A 17,064-nucleotide genomic window follows, 5' to 3' on the forward strand; every position below is an offset into this window, starting at 1 on the left:
ATTTCAGAAAAGCTTTATTTGCCAATTCTAAATAGTGAAATCATATTAGAAGTCAATGCAAGTACAACATCGTTTACAGACAAATGAACAGTGCTAATGTTGCTATGATGTGATGTGATTTTAGAGCCAATATTCAAAGTACAAAGGAAAACAGTACAGGGAGCATGTCACTGAACGAACGTGTGAATGTAAAATCTAGGGCTGTGTATTGGCAAGGGCCTCACGATATGATACATATCACGATACATGGGTCACGATACAGTATATCACGATATATTGCGATACAATAAATATTGTGATATATTGCAATAGTTTGCATTAGTATGCGTGTCATGTTATATTGACAACTTGATAAAGTCAGCAGACGAATTAAAATTCCAATTCCAATTTATTTTTTATCCATTTCAATTCATGAGAACTGCACAGTGTGATTGAACAGAGAACTCACTGAACTGTATTAAATGCATATTGTTATTAAACCCTGAACTAAAATGAATATGCCACTATGGTCACATATAAATGAAATTATTTATAAAACTAAAAAAAATTAAAATGCATCAAGTAAACAAAACTGGAACACAGTGCTTTAATATGCGGTAAACTGACAGTGTGACTGACAGCATTGTGAACATTTTGCTGTGAAAACTGGTCGCACATAGGTAAACTGATGGCATGCATGAAACATTTTACATGCAACAGGCCAGCTGTGCTGCCATGGTCATGTGTGACGCATTGTCTGTTATAACGACAAGTCCTTCCATTTGATGTCCCATTCCTCCTATGCAGTTTTCAGTAACTGCAATGTTAGTTAAGGCAGACATGCTTAATTCTGATACCATACTATTTAGCGTTTTGTTGATTGTGAGTTAGCGACATCTACTAGAGCAGTGGTTGTCAAACTGTGGTACGTGCACCACTAGTGGTACGCGGGCTGCCTTCTTGTGGTACGCAGAGTAATCCAATATGTCATATGTACATGCAACATATATTTTTTAATATGATCAAAAATGGTTCATATATGAACATGATGACATATAGCCTATATTTATGAGGTCCAAGCAGCATTTCCAGGCTTTGATGAATATTATACTATAGGTTAACACTTTACATATAAGTAGATGAGTTTTTTTTTTACTTTTTAAGAACAGTAGTCTACCATTTTTAATGAACTTTTAAAAGCACATTTTAATTTAAATTAATTTAATTTTTTATCTATAAACACAGCAGTGTTAATGTTCAAACTATTTATAAGGTTTAAAGTGGCCAATGATAATAAATCTTAATTAATTTATTAATAATAGTAATTAATCTGCCACGTTTTTAAACTGTGCAGAGCTGTAGCTGCTTAATTAGGCCTACTACACTACTGTATTTTAATACTGCTCATATGGTGGTTCTTGGAGGGACAATGTTTTCTGAAGTGGTACTTGATGAAAAAAGTTTGAGAACCACTGTACTAGAGCAAATGGCCCAGTTGAATTGGCCCAACTTGAATCGATACTTCAGGTTGAACTATCGTGAAAGAAATTATTGCGATAGTTCCAAATTTTTTCACAGCCCTAGTAAAATCTACTTAGCATCAATCTTGTCAAGTATGTGCAACTTAAACTAAAAGTTAAGTTGGTTTTATAATTGCACATTCATTCAGTGACACATTGTGACCTGCTCCCTATAATGTCTACCATGGTACTTTAAATATTGGGTCAGAAATCACATGCAAACATGACATTAGCACTATTTCATTGACTGTTTAATTGTAAATAGTGAAATCATATAATCAGCCAATGACTATCAAAGCACAATATTGCTCACAGTCAAATAAATAGTTTAATAAATAATAATAAATAGTCATAAATAATAATAAATAGTTTACTTACACTTACAGGTGATTTCAGACCCAGCATTTAAAGTAACATGGTAAACAATATAGTGAGCATATTACAAGCTGTCACTGAATGAACGTGTGATTATTAAGAAAATTATTCATTCATTAATCTTAGTCTTTATTTCAGAGGTCCCTACAGAATGAACCGCCAACTATTCCAGCATATGTTCTACGCAGTAGGTGCCCTTCCAGTCATAACCCATCACCGAGAAACATCCACACACACACTTATTCACACACATACACTATGGACAATTTAGCTTTCCCAATTCCCCTATAGCGCATGTGTTTGGACTGTGGGGGAAACCGGAGCACCCGGAGGAAACCCACGCCAACACGGGGAAAACATGCAAACTTCACATAGAGATGTCAGCTGGCCCAGCTAGGACTCGAACCAGTGACCTTCTTGCATGATACTGTGAAGCAACAGTGCTAACCACTGAGTCACTGTGCCACCAAGAAACCTATTATTACTATTATTATCATTATTATTATTGATAAGTTTAAGAAATGTAATAATGACCAACATTTCAGCAAGGAGAATATTAAATCTAGGTCTTTAAAAACTTATTTTTATTTAAACTTATTTTTGTGTATTAAAATTGTACAATGTAACACACACACACACACACACACACACACACACACACACACACACACACACACACACACAAAAGTTTCCTTTGATTTTGTCCTTTTATTCATCAGGGGTCGCCACAGCGGAATGAACCGCCAACTTATCCAGCATGTTTTACACACAAAAGATGCCCTTCCAGCTGCAACCCAGTACTGGAAATCTGGAGCACATGGAGGAAACCCATGTAAGCACAGGGACAACACGCAAACTCCACACAGAAATGACAACTGACCCAGCCTGGACTCGAACCAGAGACTTTCTTAAGTGAAGCAACAGTGCTACCCACTGAGCCACCATGTCACTCCTGAGATGATAATTACCAGAAAAGTACAGAAATATATAATTTTACAGACAATTATAAATCACATTTAAACAAGGACGGTGAATAATGTTATGCCTAATATAGTTAACGTGAGTGTAGTTATAGAATTACATTCACACATTCAGACTTTCTCCTTAATAACATAATTTCAAAACATATTATTTGCAAGCTATTTATAAATAGGGAAATCATATAAGCAGCCAATAACTATAAGTACAACACTGTTCGCAGTCAATTAAATAGTGGTAATATTACTTTGAAGTCATACCTACAGTATATGCAATTTTAGGCAGGATATTCAAATGGGAAACAATATAGAGAGTGTCACAAGCTGTCATAGAACAAGAGTACGAATATAAAACCAACTTTAAATCTTACCTAAATCGTACATGCAACTTTTTGTATTGAATACAAGAACAATAACATTAATTAATTATAGAGAAAATACAATAACAAAAGTTAGGAAAGAGACGGAAATATTTTACAAAATTACAAAGCCTCAATCATTAAGAAAAAGACTATTATATATATATATATATATATATATATATATATATATATATATATATATATATATATATATAAATAATAATAACAATAATAATAATAAGTTTTAGAGATTCAACAATTAACAAAAGTTCAGAAGGGAAAATATTAAATCTAGGTATTGTCTTTAAGAACTTACTTTTGCGTATTAAAATTGTACAATGTAAAGAGATCAAGATAATGATCACTAGCAGAAAAGTGCAGAAATATATCTCTTACAGACAAACATAAATCACATTTTAATGAGGAAGATAAATATAAAGTAATGTTGTTATCCCATTGAGATTTAACGTGAGTGCAGTTATAGAAAGTACATGCAACTAAAACCCAGCTTATTTACACAACACTGACACACACACACACACACACACCCTTGTCAAACTTCATGAGACCATTTGAGCAACTAACAGCCACTTCCTCATCGACAGTCTTCATAACTACTCGAAATCTGACAGAGCGGAAAATATTGAGACAAACAAACTCGACAATGATTAACCGTCCAGCATCGGTTACCATTTCCTGAACAGAGATTGAGCAGGACCGCAATTCCTGATATCCTCACGCTGGGGATTCTCTGTATAATATGCGAAAGTAACTGTAATGAGAGTAAAAGTGTGTCTCACCTGTGAGCTGCTGTAAAGTCAAACTGAGAATGAGGAACTTTAGGAAGTAGAGCTGAGAAACTCCGGCAACTGAACTCTGCTGTCTGACTGACTTCCGCCCCTTTAACACGCGCTGGAGGAAACCCACTCACTGTGCCGCGCTCGCTGACGTCACCGACGATGAACACAATTTACTCTCTCTCTCTCTCTCTCTCTCTCTCTCTCTCTCTCTCTCTCTCTCTCTCTCTCTCTCTCTCTCTTTCTCTCTCTCTATTAAAATCAATTGCTTTATTTGCATGACAACTGTTACAAATGTATTTCCAAAGCATTTATAAAGTTTACAATTAAAAGAAGATATATAGAGTAAACACAGTAAAATAATAATAATAATAATAATAATAATAAAATAATAATAATAAAATAACAATATAATAATAATAATAATAATAATAATAATAATAATAATAATAATAATAATAATTAAATAATAATATTAATAATAATAATAAAAATAATGATAAAATAATAATAATAATAATAAAATAATAATAATAATAATAATAATAATAATAATAATAATAATAATAATAATGGTTATGCAGTGGTGCAGTAGGTAGTGCTGTCACCTCACAGCAAGAAGGTCGCTGTTTCGAGCCTTTACTGGCTCAGTTGGCGTTTCTGTGTGGAGTTTGCATGTTCTCCCTGCATTCGCGTGGGTTTCCTCTGGGTGCTCCAGTTTCCCCCACAGTCCAAACACATGCGGTACAGGTGAATTGGGCAAGCTAAATTGTCCGTAGTGTATGAGTGTGAATGATTGTGTGTGTGTGGATGTTTCCCAGGGATGGGTTGCAGCTGGAAGTGCATCCGCTGCGTAAAAACATACTGGATGGGTTGGCAGTTCATTTCGCTGTGGCGACCCTGGATTAACAAAAGGACTAAGCCGAAAAGAAAATGAATAATTGAATGAATAATATAATATAAAACAACATAATATAATATAACATAATATAATATAATATAAAACAATATAAAACAATATAAAACAATATAATATAATATAATATAATATAATATAATATAATATAATATAATATAAAACAATATAAAACAATATAATATAATATAATATAATATAATATAATATAATATAATATAATATAATATAATATAATATAATATAATATAATATAATATAATATAATATAAAACAATATAAAACAATATAATATAATATAATATAATATAATATAATATAATATAATATAATATAAAACAATAAAAAACAATATAATATAATATAATATAATATAATATAATATAATATAATATAATATAATATAATATAATATAATATAATATAAAACAATATAAAACAATATAATATAATATAATATAATATAATATAATATAAAACAATATAAAACAATATAATATAATATAATATAATATAATATAATATAATATAATATAATATAATATAATATAATATAATATAATATAATATAATATAATATAATATAATATAAAACAATATAAAACAATATAATATAATATAATATAATATAATATAATATAATATAAAACAATAAAAAACAATATAATATAATATAATATAAAACAATATAAAACAATATAATATAATATAATATAATATAATATAATATAATATAATATAATATAATATAATATAATATAATATAACATAATATAATATAATATAATATAATATAATATAACATAATATAATATAATATAATATAACATAATATAATATAATATAATATAATATAATATAATATAATATAATATAATATAATATAATGAAATATAATATAATATAAAACAATAAAAAACAATATAATATAATATAATATAAAACAATATAAAACAATAAAAAACAATATAATATAATATAATATAATATAATATAATATAATATAATATAATATAACATAATATAATATAATATAATATAATATAATATAATATAATATAATATAATATAATATAACATAACATAACATAATATAATATAATATAATATAATATAATATAATATAATATAATATAACATAATATAATATAATGTAATATAATATAATATAATATAATATAATATAATATAATATAACATAACATAACATAACATAATATAATATAATATAATATAATATAATATAATATAATATAATATAATATAATATAATATAACATAACATAATATAATATAATATAATATAATATAATATAATATAATATAACATAATATAATATAATGTAATATAATATAATATAATATAACATAATATAATATAATATAATATAATATAATATAATATAATATAATATAATATAATATAATATAATATAATATAATATAATATAATATAATATATCTCCCAGCACTGGGTTGCTGTGTAAAACATATGTTGGAATAGTTGTCGGTTTATTCCGCTGTGGCGACCCCTGGCTTTTATAAGGCCTCAAAACTGACTTAACTGACCTTAATATTGTCTAACTAAATATTTCCTTTAAAAATGTACAAATGTCACAATTATCTGTTTTTATTTTTTACTTTAATTATCTAATTATTATCTAACTAATTATCTAACTAACTCAGCTCATGCCACTGTCACTCACCTCACACAGAGATCACTTCCCCATCACAGCTCTCATAGGAGTGAAAGTGCATGCCGTAAATACCAGCAAATTCTTCTAGCTCATAACAAGAAGAGCTAACTTGTTTGTGAACAAATGCATTAGATGTTGATTGCTGTCATGTGTTGTTTTCAGCAGTCAGCATCTTTTCAATGATCAGGTGAGGTCTGTGAGTGATGATGTGCTTCACTTACTCTAATACAAATAGAGCAGTCAAATGCTGCCATCTACTGGATGAAGCAGCAGTACAGGCAAGACTGCAAACAGATGCTTATGAATTAGACAAAGAGGTTTCCATGTGCTGTATCAAGACATGTAGTACAGCTGAAATTGTTTTGCCCATTTAATTATCTTATCAGAGCAAAATACACACATTTTTATTGAGTTTAATAAAACAGCCACTAAATGGTCATTGAGAGCAACACAATCTGTGTACAAATAAACATCTTTAAAACAATAATCAATTGAATGTGACTAAAGTACACCAGGGGAAAGACTCATGTTTGGAGACATGTCCTGTGCTCTGATGGAGCTAAGATTGAACTGTTTGGCTGTAATGAGCTGTGTTACATTTAGAGGACAAAGAGGAAAGCGCACAAGCCTAGCAACACCATCTAAACTGTGCAGTATGGGGGCGGCAGCATCATGTTGTGGGGCTGTTTTCCACTTCACAGCATAGATGGCATCATGAAGACAGAACATTATGGAGAAATACTGAAGCAACATCTCAACACATCAGCCAGGACATTAAACTTGGCCACAAATGGGTCTTCCAGACAGATCATGACCCTAAGCACACTGCCAAATGAGTTCAAATGTGCTTTAAGTTCAACAGAGTGAATGTTTTGGAGTGGCCATCACAAAGCCCTGATCTCAATCCTATAGAAAATGTGTGGGCAGAGTTGAAGAAGCTTGTTCGAGCAGGACAGCCTACAAATCTGACTCAATTAAACCAATTCTGTCAGGAGGAATGGGCCACAATTCCTGCAAACTATTGTGAGAAGCTTGTGGAAGGAGACCTACAACGTTTGACTAAAGTTATACAGTTTAAAAGCAAAACTAAAGAAATACCAAGGAAATGTGTGTAAACTGTCTAGAACAGGGGTCACTAATCTCGTTCCTGGAGGGCCGGTGTCCCTGCGGGGTTTAGCTCCAACTTGTCTCAACACACCTGCCTGGATGATTCAAGTATTTCTAGTAGGACCTTGATTAGCTTGTTCAGGTGTGTTTGATTAGGGTTGGAGCTAAAATCTGCAGGAGACCGACCCTCCAGGAACAAGTTTGGTGACCCCTGGTCTGGAAATTAATAAAAAAATTATCTCATTATTCTGGCATTTAGCCAGTGTAAGTCATTTAGGTGATCCTAACGGACCTACAATGGTAAACGTTTAATGATCTACCATCAGACAGTTTAAAAAAAAAGGTTATGTTCCTCTTTTTAGAGTGTATGTAAACTTCTACACTGTAAAAAATAAATCCGTAAAATTTACGGTAAAAAAACGGCAGCTGTGGTTGCCAGTACTTTACTGTTAAAAACATGGTACAAACCGTTAAAGTAATTTTACATTTTTACGGTAAATTACCGTATTTTAGTAATTTATAGAGGTAAAATGTCTGTATTTTGACTGATCAACATCTACACATCTTTTGTTACACAGTTAGACACGTTAGCACACCCACATTCAGGTGGTGATGAGAAAGTTACATAATGAGCCAATGCTCATGACAATCAACTTCTCCCACAAATCCGCAAATAGAAGGTCCTCAGTGTCACTGACACAGCTACAAAACACCAGTATGGTAACACGCATAAAATTAAAGTCATGAAATAAACATTGTTTATCAACATTAGATGTAACATAAATCTCTAATGAACATAACTGATGGGGAAACAACTAAGAAGATCCACATTAATGTCAACCAAATGCATAAAAAGTTATTTGCCATGCAGGGAATTCTGGGAAAGTCAATTTACGGTTATTCGCCGTATATATTAAGGAAACATACCGTTAACCAGATTACGGATTTGTACTGTAGCATTTTTACAGTTTTTTACCGTTGAAATCACGGCCATTTTTTACAGTGTAGTTTTAACTGTGGTTATTTAACCCTTTAATTAACCAAAGTAAAATACTAAACATGCGCTGCTGGCATTAGACCAGCTTTTAGTTTGTCGATAGCATGGTTTCAGTTTAACACACCTCCTCTCTGGACTAGCATCCTCATGGTTTTACAAAAGGGCGCACAATGCATTTGCCACCCAAAACCTATGTTACTTGCGCCAGGCTGAAACATTTGTACGATAGAACCCCAAATGTTGACTTCTATAGTTCACCCCTTATAAGCACTAAAACCTCAGTTCATACAAATGAGATCAATGGTTTGATGATGGCAGGTAAATTCAGACTGACGCTTAATCAATTGCTGCATTCTGTGATCAACATCGACAGACAATTCAGAGAAAACACGAAGCTGTGAGGCTGTTCGGTTGACTTCACTTTCACATACATAGATAAAGGATTAACAGTGTACATAAGCACAGTTGTGGGAAATATGTATGAAGTCATTTCAAGATAGATCTAAACAGAGTTATTAATTCAAGATAGTGTCAGGATAAACAAAACCGTAAGTGAAATGAGCAGGTCATCGTCGTTTTCTTGTCGGGTTAGTCCCTTTATTGATCCGGGGTCACCACAGCGGAATGAACCGCCAACTTATCCAGCAAGTTTCTATGCAGCGGATGGTTTTTCAGCTGCAACCCATCCCTGGGAAACATCCACACACACATTCATCTAAACCCTCATACACTACAGACAATTTAGGAGACGGTGCTCACTGCAGAGCCATTTGAGCAGAGCTGAGCTCCAGCAAGGGGGAGCATGAGCTCTTGCTCCTCCTCCTATAAGCTGTTTTAGTGCATACACCAACCCCTCCCCTAACCCTACCCCCAGTGACATCACTCGTAGAAGAAGTGCAAGAAAGGAGGAGCGAGAGCTCATGCTCCCCCTCGCTGGAGCTCAACTCTGCCCAAATGGCTCTGCAGTGAGACCCACTTGCAATTTAGCCTACCCAATTGACCTGTACCGCATGTCTTTGGACCTTGGGGGAAACCAGAGCACCCAGAGGAAACCATGGGAGAACATGCAAACTACACACAGAAATGCCAACTGAGCCGAGGTTCGAACCAGCGACCCAGCAACCTTCTTGCTGTAAAGCAACAGCACTGCCTACTGCGCCACTGCCTCGCCCCAAAATGAGCAGGTAGATTAACCAAAGAGCTTAGAATGACCAAGAGGCGACACTCAATATAAAGTTCCATTGAAACAGCAACAGCCCCGGATTCCGCCGTTCTGGAGTGAAAGTGATCGGCTGTCCATTGGATCTTATTGCTGTCATGATGGCGAGCAGCTGATTTGTTTTTTATTTATTTATTTAAGAAGTGCATTAAAGCAGAGATACAACCTGAAAGACGACAATACAACACTTTATGACAATCATCAGCACTTTTACTTTACAGACTTATAACATGTTGTTGTTCTATTGGAGTTTCCATCCCAAAAGGGCCGCCGCGCCGTCTAGTGGCTGTTTCTCAAATTGCACTAGAGTATCGCCTCTTGGTGATTCTATGCTCTTTGGATTAACTGTTTGTTGGCAGTGGTGCATTTGCTGTGAATTCTGTAGTTGTTGTTGGGTTTATTAGTGACAGTGTTTGTTTACTATATAACCCTTTAATAGACAGGTAAACTTTGGACTCCGACTGCATAGGGCAGGTGTAACGGAGGCCAGCTAGTAAGCGCTGTGCAGGTAAACCTCACTCCTCTGACCTCTAAAGGTGCTCTAGCGACAAACACTAGAGGTCATGGTCTTTAGACTCCTTGTTAGAGGAACCGACTCCCATGCAGAAGGTCTCCAGTTTGAAACCAGCTCGGAGAGGGTTGGGTGGTGTAGGACCGGTGGGGATACATTGGTGCCGTGACCCGGATGGGAGTGAGGTTTAGGGGGGTGAGTGTAACGGAGACCAGCTAGTAAGTGCTATGCAGGTAAACCTCACTCCCCTGACCTCTAAAGGTGCTCTAGTGACAGACGCTAGAGGCCATGGTCTTTAACCTCCTTGTTAGAGCAACCAACTCTCATGCGGAAGGTCTCCGGTTCCAAACCAGCTCAGAGAGGGTTAGGTGGGGTAGGAGCGGCGGGGTTACACAGGCACAGTCTTGCAGTCTGATGTCATCAATGGAAAGGTACACTTTCTTCCTAGGCTCCTTTGACAGTGCACTTCCCACTGCAGGCGGTGATGCGTAGCATTTCATAACCTCCCTCTTCCCTGCTGAAAAATCCAGCTTAAACCAGCTCCGGGTGGTTGGTTGGTTTTAGCTGGTTGACCAGCCTGGTTTTAGAGGGGTTTTGGCCATTTCCAGGCTGGTTTCCAGCCATTTTCAGCCTAGTCTTAGCTGGTCAGGCTTGAAAACAACCAGTTAAAACCAGCTTGGCCAAGTTTAAGCTGGATATAGCTGGTTTTGGCTGGACACCCAGCTTGGCTAGGCTGGTCAAGCTGGTTTAAGCTGGTCATCTCCCAGACCAGACCAGGCTGGAAATGGCTGGAAACCAGTCTGGAAGTAGCCAAAACCCCTCTAAAACCAGGTTGGTCAACCAGCTAAAACCAGCCAACTAGCCTAGGCTGGTTTAAACTGGATTTTTCTGCTGGGTTTCTTTACTGCAGTGGTTCTCAAACTGTACTTGTAACACTAGTGGTACGCAGGTATCCTTCTAGTGGTACGCGGAGGAATCGCTGAATAATTAAAGTAAAAAAATAAACACACTTTTAACCATTTGTCGCATACGATATCACCGTTGTGATCAGTAACTTGATTTCAACAGGCAAAACCTTTTATTTTATATCCAATTTTATAATGTTTGTCCCATATGTGTAACAATTGTTGGGGGCGTATCCTGTAGTTTTCATTATGGGTTAATGACTTGCTTTTCTGACGCAGAAAGCCTACTCTGACACACAGTACGCAGATCTAATGTCTAATATAAATATGTAAATCCAATTCATATATTTAAAATACACGTACATGCTTAGATTTCAAAGATATACAAATAAGTTGTATATACATGCAACATCTACTTAAACATTGTCAAAAACATTATATTGAAATTTGATAGCATATAGTCTATGTCATGAGGTCTGAGGAACATGTCCAGGTTTTAATGAATAAGTATGTTAACACCTTACATTTAAGTACAGCAGTTTTCTTTTTACTGTTTAAGAAAAGTGCCATTTTCAATATATTTTTCAAAGCACAATTTAATTTAAACATTATTTATTTATTTTACCTGTAAGCACAGTAATGTTCGAACTATTTATAATGGGTCACACTTTACAATAAGGTTCATTAGTTAATTAATGCATTTACTAACATGAACAAACAATGAACAATACATCTACTACTGTGTTTGTTCACGTTAGTTAATGAAAATACAGTAGTTCATTATTAGTTCATGTTAACTCACAGTGCATTAACTAATGTAAACAAGCATGGACTTGAATGTTAATAATGCATTAGTAAATGTTCAATTATGATTAATAAATGCTGTACAAGTGTTTTTTTTTTTTTGCCTTTATTATTAGATAGGACAGTATTGAGACAGGAAGCAAAGTGGGAGAGAGAGAGGGGGTAAGGTAGGGAAATGTCGTCAAGCTGGGATTCGAACTCCAGATGCCCTGACGTGCTATTGCACCATATGTCGGCGCACTAATCACTAGGCTATTGCACCGACTACAAGTGTTGTTCATGATTAGTTAGTAAACGCATTAACTATGAACCTTATTGTAAAGTGTTACCATATAATGTTTAAAGGCAGACAATAATAAATATTTATAATATTATGAATGATTCTGCCTTGTTTTTGAACTGTGCAGTGCTGTAGCTGCTTATTTAGGCCTGTTACACTACTGTATTTCAATACCGGTCAATATATGGTGGTACTTAGAGAGACAATTCTTTCCTGAGGTGGTATTTGGTGAAAAAAGTTTGAGAACCACTGCTTTCCTGAATACCTTGAATCTTCTTCATGTGACAGAAAGACCCTTGGATTGTGGATGGCGCCAAGATGAGATATCTAAATTATGGAATACTTGTTGCAACATTATTTTTGGGTTACCTGCCAAATAACTAGGTGACTCTTTGTAACTTTAGAGACAATACTTTGTATGTAGTAATGTCCTGGTCCATGATGAAATCCACCCCTATGGAAGAGGAAGAGGACAGCGCTGTGTTAAACATCTGTAGGTTTATGCAAAAGTTGGATCTATTTTCACTAATTCTTGGAGAAACAACTGCTCCAAGATTCTGATGAATGACAAATGATCCTGGAAATTCAGCTGGTGGGTAGCACATTTTCATAAACAGTCATGAATTAAATGAATTTAATCTCAGTCAGTCCAAAGCCGTGTTGAACTGTGCTGGGAACAATAAATCTCCAGAGACCTGTTCAACTTCAACAATAAATCTCTGGTGTATTTTCAACTTCAAAATTCATTTGAACAATAATGATTACACAGAACAAGTGGGAACGTGCACAACACTTGGCCTGTTCCCTTTGCATTTTCATTAGATAACATTTGATTGGCACAAAAATTGCCACCGGACATAATATATAAGTATTATACAGTTTTGGTTTAGATGCATCATTCAAAACCACTAAAGAAACGGTAAACCCAGCTAACAGGGAACATTCTCAGAACATTAAAAGGATGTATTAGCATGCATTAAAATTATATCTCTGAAACATTTTTCTAACAGTGATTAGCTGTGTCTCATTTCAGAGGCTGCATCCTCTGAAGTATGCAGACTTCAAAGGTGAGTCCTTCGAAGTCCACACAGGCTAAACCGAGCGTTTTGAAATGAGACGATCTAGATACCAGATCACCAGGCAACCAAGAAAGCATTGATAAAATTCATTCATTCATTCATTCATTCATTCATTCATTCATTCATTCATTTTCTTATCTGCTTAGTCCCTTTATTAATCCGGGGTCGCCACAGCGGAATGAACCGCCAACTTATCCGGCACATTTTTACGCAACGGATGTCCTTTCAGCCGCAACCCATCTCTGGGAAACATTCACACACACATTCACACACATACACACACTCATACCTACTGCGCCACTGCGTCACCTGTTGATAAAATTTGTAATGACTTTTGTTTTCAAAGTGATTTTAAAACTTATTTTAAGAGATCTGAAGGCAAAACAAGGAATACCAGCTGGAAATATATTTCCTTTGATCAATACATGTACACAAACATGGAAACGGTCTATAAAATCAGTCTTTAGTAACACGTCAGACTCTTTTTGTTTATTAATGTGTTTAGATATCCAAGTAAAATAAACCGGTCACACTTTACAATAAGGTTCATTAGTTAATTAATGTTAATTAATGCATTTACTAACATGAACAAACAATGAACAATACATCTACTACTGTATTTGTTCATGTTAGTTAATGAAGATACAGTAGTTCATTGTTAGTTCATGTTAACTCACGGTGCATTAACTAATGTAAACAAGCATGGAGTTGAATGTTAATAATGCATTAGTAAATGTTCAATTATGATTAATAAATGCTGTACAAGTGCTGTTCATGATTAGTTCATGTTAGTAAATGCATTAACTAATGAACCTTATTGTAAAGTGTTACCAATAAACCTAATTCATACATTTAAACCAGAGTTTTCTTTTAAAAACGTTGCATGCAATGAATCTCGCGACGTTCGAGGCCGTGAAGGATCCACTAGTTGTGTCCTTCATTATATGGGAAATGAAGCGCATTTTTAAGGCTGCGTTTAAAGGAGCCTTTGAATTAAAAAATAAATAAATAAAACAGCTTTCATCGGGCCACAATGACGCAGTGCACTTCAAATGCATCCTTCGGAGGATGCATCCTCTGAAATAAGACACAGCTATAGATACATGTTTTTACAACAACAGTCTTCAGGATGTTAGTTGTTCTTCATGAATATTCTCATAATACTGATTGAAAATGTTTTTAAAATACATTAACATAGTGTGTATGGAACGTTTCAATAATGTTTTAAATAACGTCTTGAGAAAATTATTATAACATGAGACTGAAATGTGTTGAAAACATTGCGAATAAAGTTAATACATATTATACACAACTGGAGGTTGTAAATAGAGTAATATAAAATGAATGGAAATGTTAAGAGAATGCTTGTAGAACATTAAGTTGTTAGCTGGGAAATTGGATGATGATGAATTTTCAGGCCACACTCTTGTTATATACATATATTTACACAAATATCCATTCATTTCCCCTGACGAACCACTCTATTCTATCAATGTTTCCACAAAATAGGATTTGCTAACAACTATTTCCAGGTGCCACAGGATTAAGTGCAAGTACACCAGGGTTGTTTTGGTTATGGGACGGCTCACACGAACAAAAGGTGCTGGAGAGACGTACAAACAAGAGATGGGTACAGTACAAAACTGAGACACAAAACAGCGTTTCTGGAGAGACGCTTCATGAGGAATCATCCTGTCAATCTGCTTAATGTTTTGTGCACGCAGGAAATGTTTGACTTTCAAAATAAGCTACAATTTAACTGAATTATTGGGTCCAATTTGGGGAAAATAAAGCAAAGCACTTTTGTTAGACTAATAATAATAATAATAATACAGAGGTTTTTTTTAATTAACCCACAAAATAAATAATAAACAAATAAATCAACATTAAACTAAATCAAGCTAGATGTTGTTTTCTGGTTTTACATCTGCTTTAAAACAACAGGTATGATGTGATCGAGCTAAATGTGCCTACTATGATGCACATTTATGATGCAGAAATAAAGATACGCGAGCTCTCACTGATACCTTTCAAAAAGTACACATTTGTAAACAAACAGTCCATTTTGGCACCTTTAAAGGTGTTTTAGTACCCAAATGTACCCAAATTTTACCAATACGGGAAATTTTTGGTTTTAACTATAAAGTACCACCCTAGTGAAAGGTCCCATACCCTTTTTTCTGAGAAAGTGGGATCCCCTATGGTAATGAATAATGTCAGTGCACATGTAGATTCTACAGCTTAAAATGAAGTGTTAAGGCTGATTTATACTTTTAAATCAAGTGCACGCTCTGCCGCAGCCCTCGACGCTGACACGCACTCTCAAAAATGTAACTGCATACCGCAAGCGCTGTGATTGGTCTGCTTGGTAGCGCTGACGAGTGTAGGCAGGACTGAGAGCCATGCGAACCCGTTGGACCAGAGTGTTTACAAGTGTCGAGTCCCGTGAAGGAGCTCCGGATGGAATGATTTGTTTTGTGTTTACCTTATGATTAAAGTTATAGCACCGCTGGTTCCTTTTCTGACGAGTACTTCTGGAATCGACATGCTTAAAACGGGGGATTCGTCAGCTGTTTGTTAAAGGAAGGATCAGAAAAGACTTGATGTATGGGACTTTGTCAGAGCTCGACAGGAACTTTATCAGTACACAGTTCATGGATCAGTTTCGTCCTCCATTTAACAAGTGTAAGTAAGTGCGATTAAAATGGCTGCCTCTTTGTTTCTCTAGCTTGCAAATTCTGTATTTAATTGTGTTTTGTTACTTGTACTGCATCTGGTTAACTCTTTATATTCTCATATCCCGTCTAATGCCCTGGTGAAAACACCACGTGTGCCGCTTTGTTTACAGATTTAAATGCTTTTGTGAGCTCACGTTCCACTGCTGCTTGTTATTGCTTTGGCTACCATCAGCTGTTCCTACACACGTGCGGTGGTCAAGGTTCAGAAGGGTTCAGCTATTGCTGCTGTGTGCATCAATACTGAATGTGTGTCATGGTTAGGAATGGAGAAATATGCTGGTGTTTAACTACACTGCTTTAATGCACTCCTGCATTGGGCTCACACACATACCTGCCAACATTTGTCCCTGAAAATCCAGGAGACAGCGGGGTTGGGTTCGGGGGTGAGGTGTCTAAATAACACTGTTGAGAACCAGCTTAATTTGTGAATTGCGAAGTCTCGGAACAGATCTGGGTAACGGATCCAGGATAGTACCCGAGGATGGACAGATGTCGTGAATGAAAGTGAAGAGGGTTGGGGAGTTGCGGAACAAAGTGAACAGTGGATGAGGGAGGAGGCGGTTGATGAGGGGGATTGGTAAAATGAGGTGCAGGATCAGATTTCAGAGGTGCCTCTGTGGTGCCACATATTAAGTAGGGGTGTCAAAATTAATTGTTTCTTTGGTGCACCGCGATGCAGACGAGGACAATTCGGTATCGGTTTAGTAATAATCATAACCGGTTATTGTGTACTGACGTCATTTATCTCCTATGCGCTCTGTCGCGAGGGAGGTGAGCGCGAGTATTTACAACACTCAGCCA

General features: G+C 35.1%; 1 protein-coding gene and 1 long non-coding RNA gene across 7 annotated transcripts in view; one reads left to right on the top strand and one right to left on the bottom strand.

Moving 5' to 3' along the window:
* pdlim5b (PDZ and LIM domain 5b) overlaps positions 1-4,117 on the bottom strand; it is a 90,285-nt gene extending 86,168 nt beyond the window's left edge. For 4 of the 6 annotated variants that reach the window (XR_015500271.1, XM_087269004.1, XM_087269003.1 and 1 more), the window contains exon 1: positions 4,014-4,117. The gene's annotated coding sequence lies outside the window, so the exon portion shown is untranslated. 6 annotated transcript variants of the gene reach the window in all.
* Positions 4,118-6,585: 2,468 nt separating this feature from the next.
* LOC147841942 (uncharacterized) lies at positions 6,586-10,011 on the top strand. Its single transcript, XR_015500727.1, has 3 exons — positions 6,586-8,114; positions 8,739-9,346; positions 9,403-10,011. It is a non-coding gene; the product is annotated as an uncharacterized LOC147841942 (long non-coding RNA).
* Positions 10,012-17,064: the final 7,053 nt, after the last annotated feature.

This window comes from Danio rerio, chromosome 10 (assembly GCF_052040795.2).
Source record: "Danio rerio strain M-AB ecotype USA chromosome 10, GRCz13ab, whole genome shotgun sequence".
NCBI lineage: Eukaryota > Metazoa > Chordata > Actinopteri > Cypriniformes > Danionidae > Danio > Danio rerio.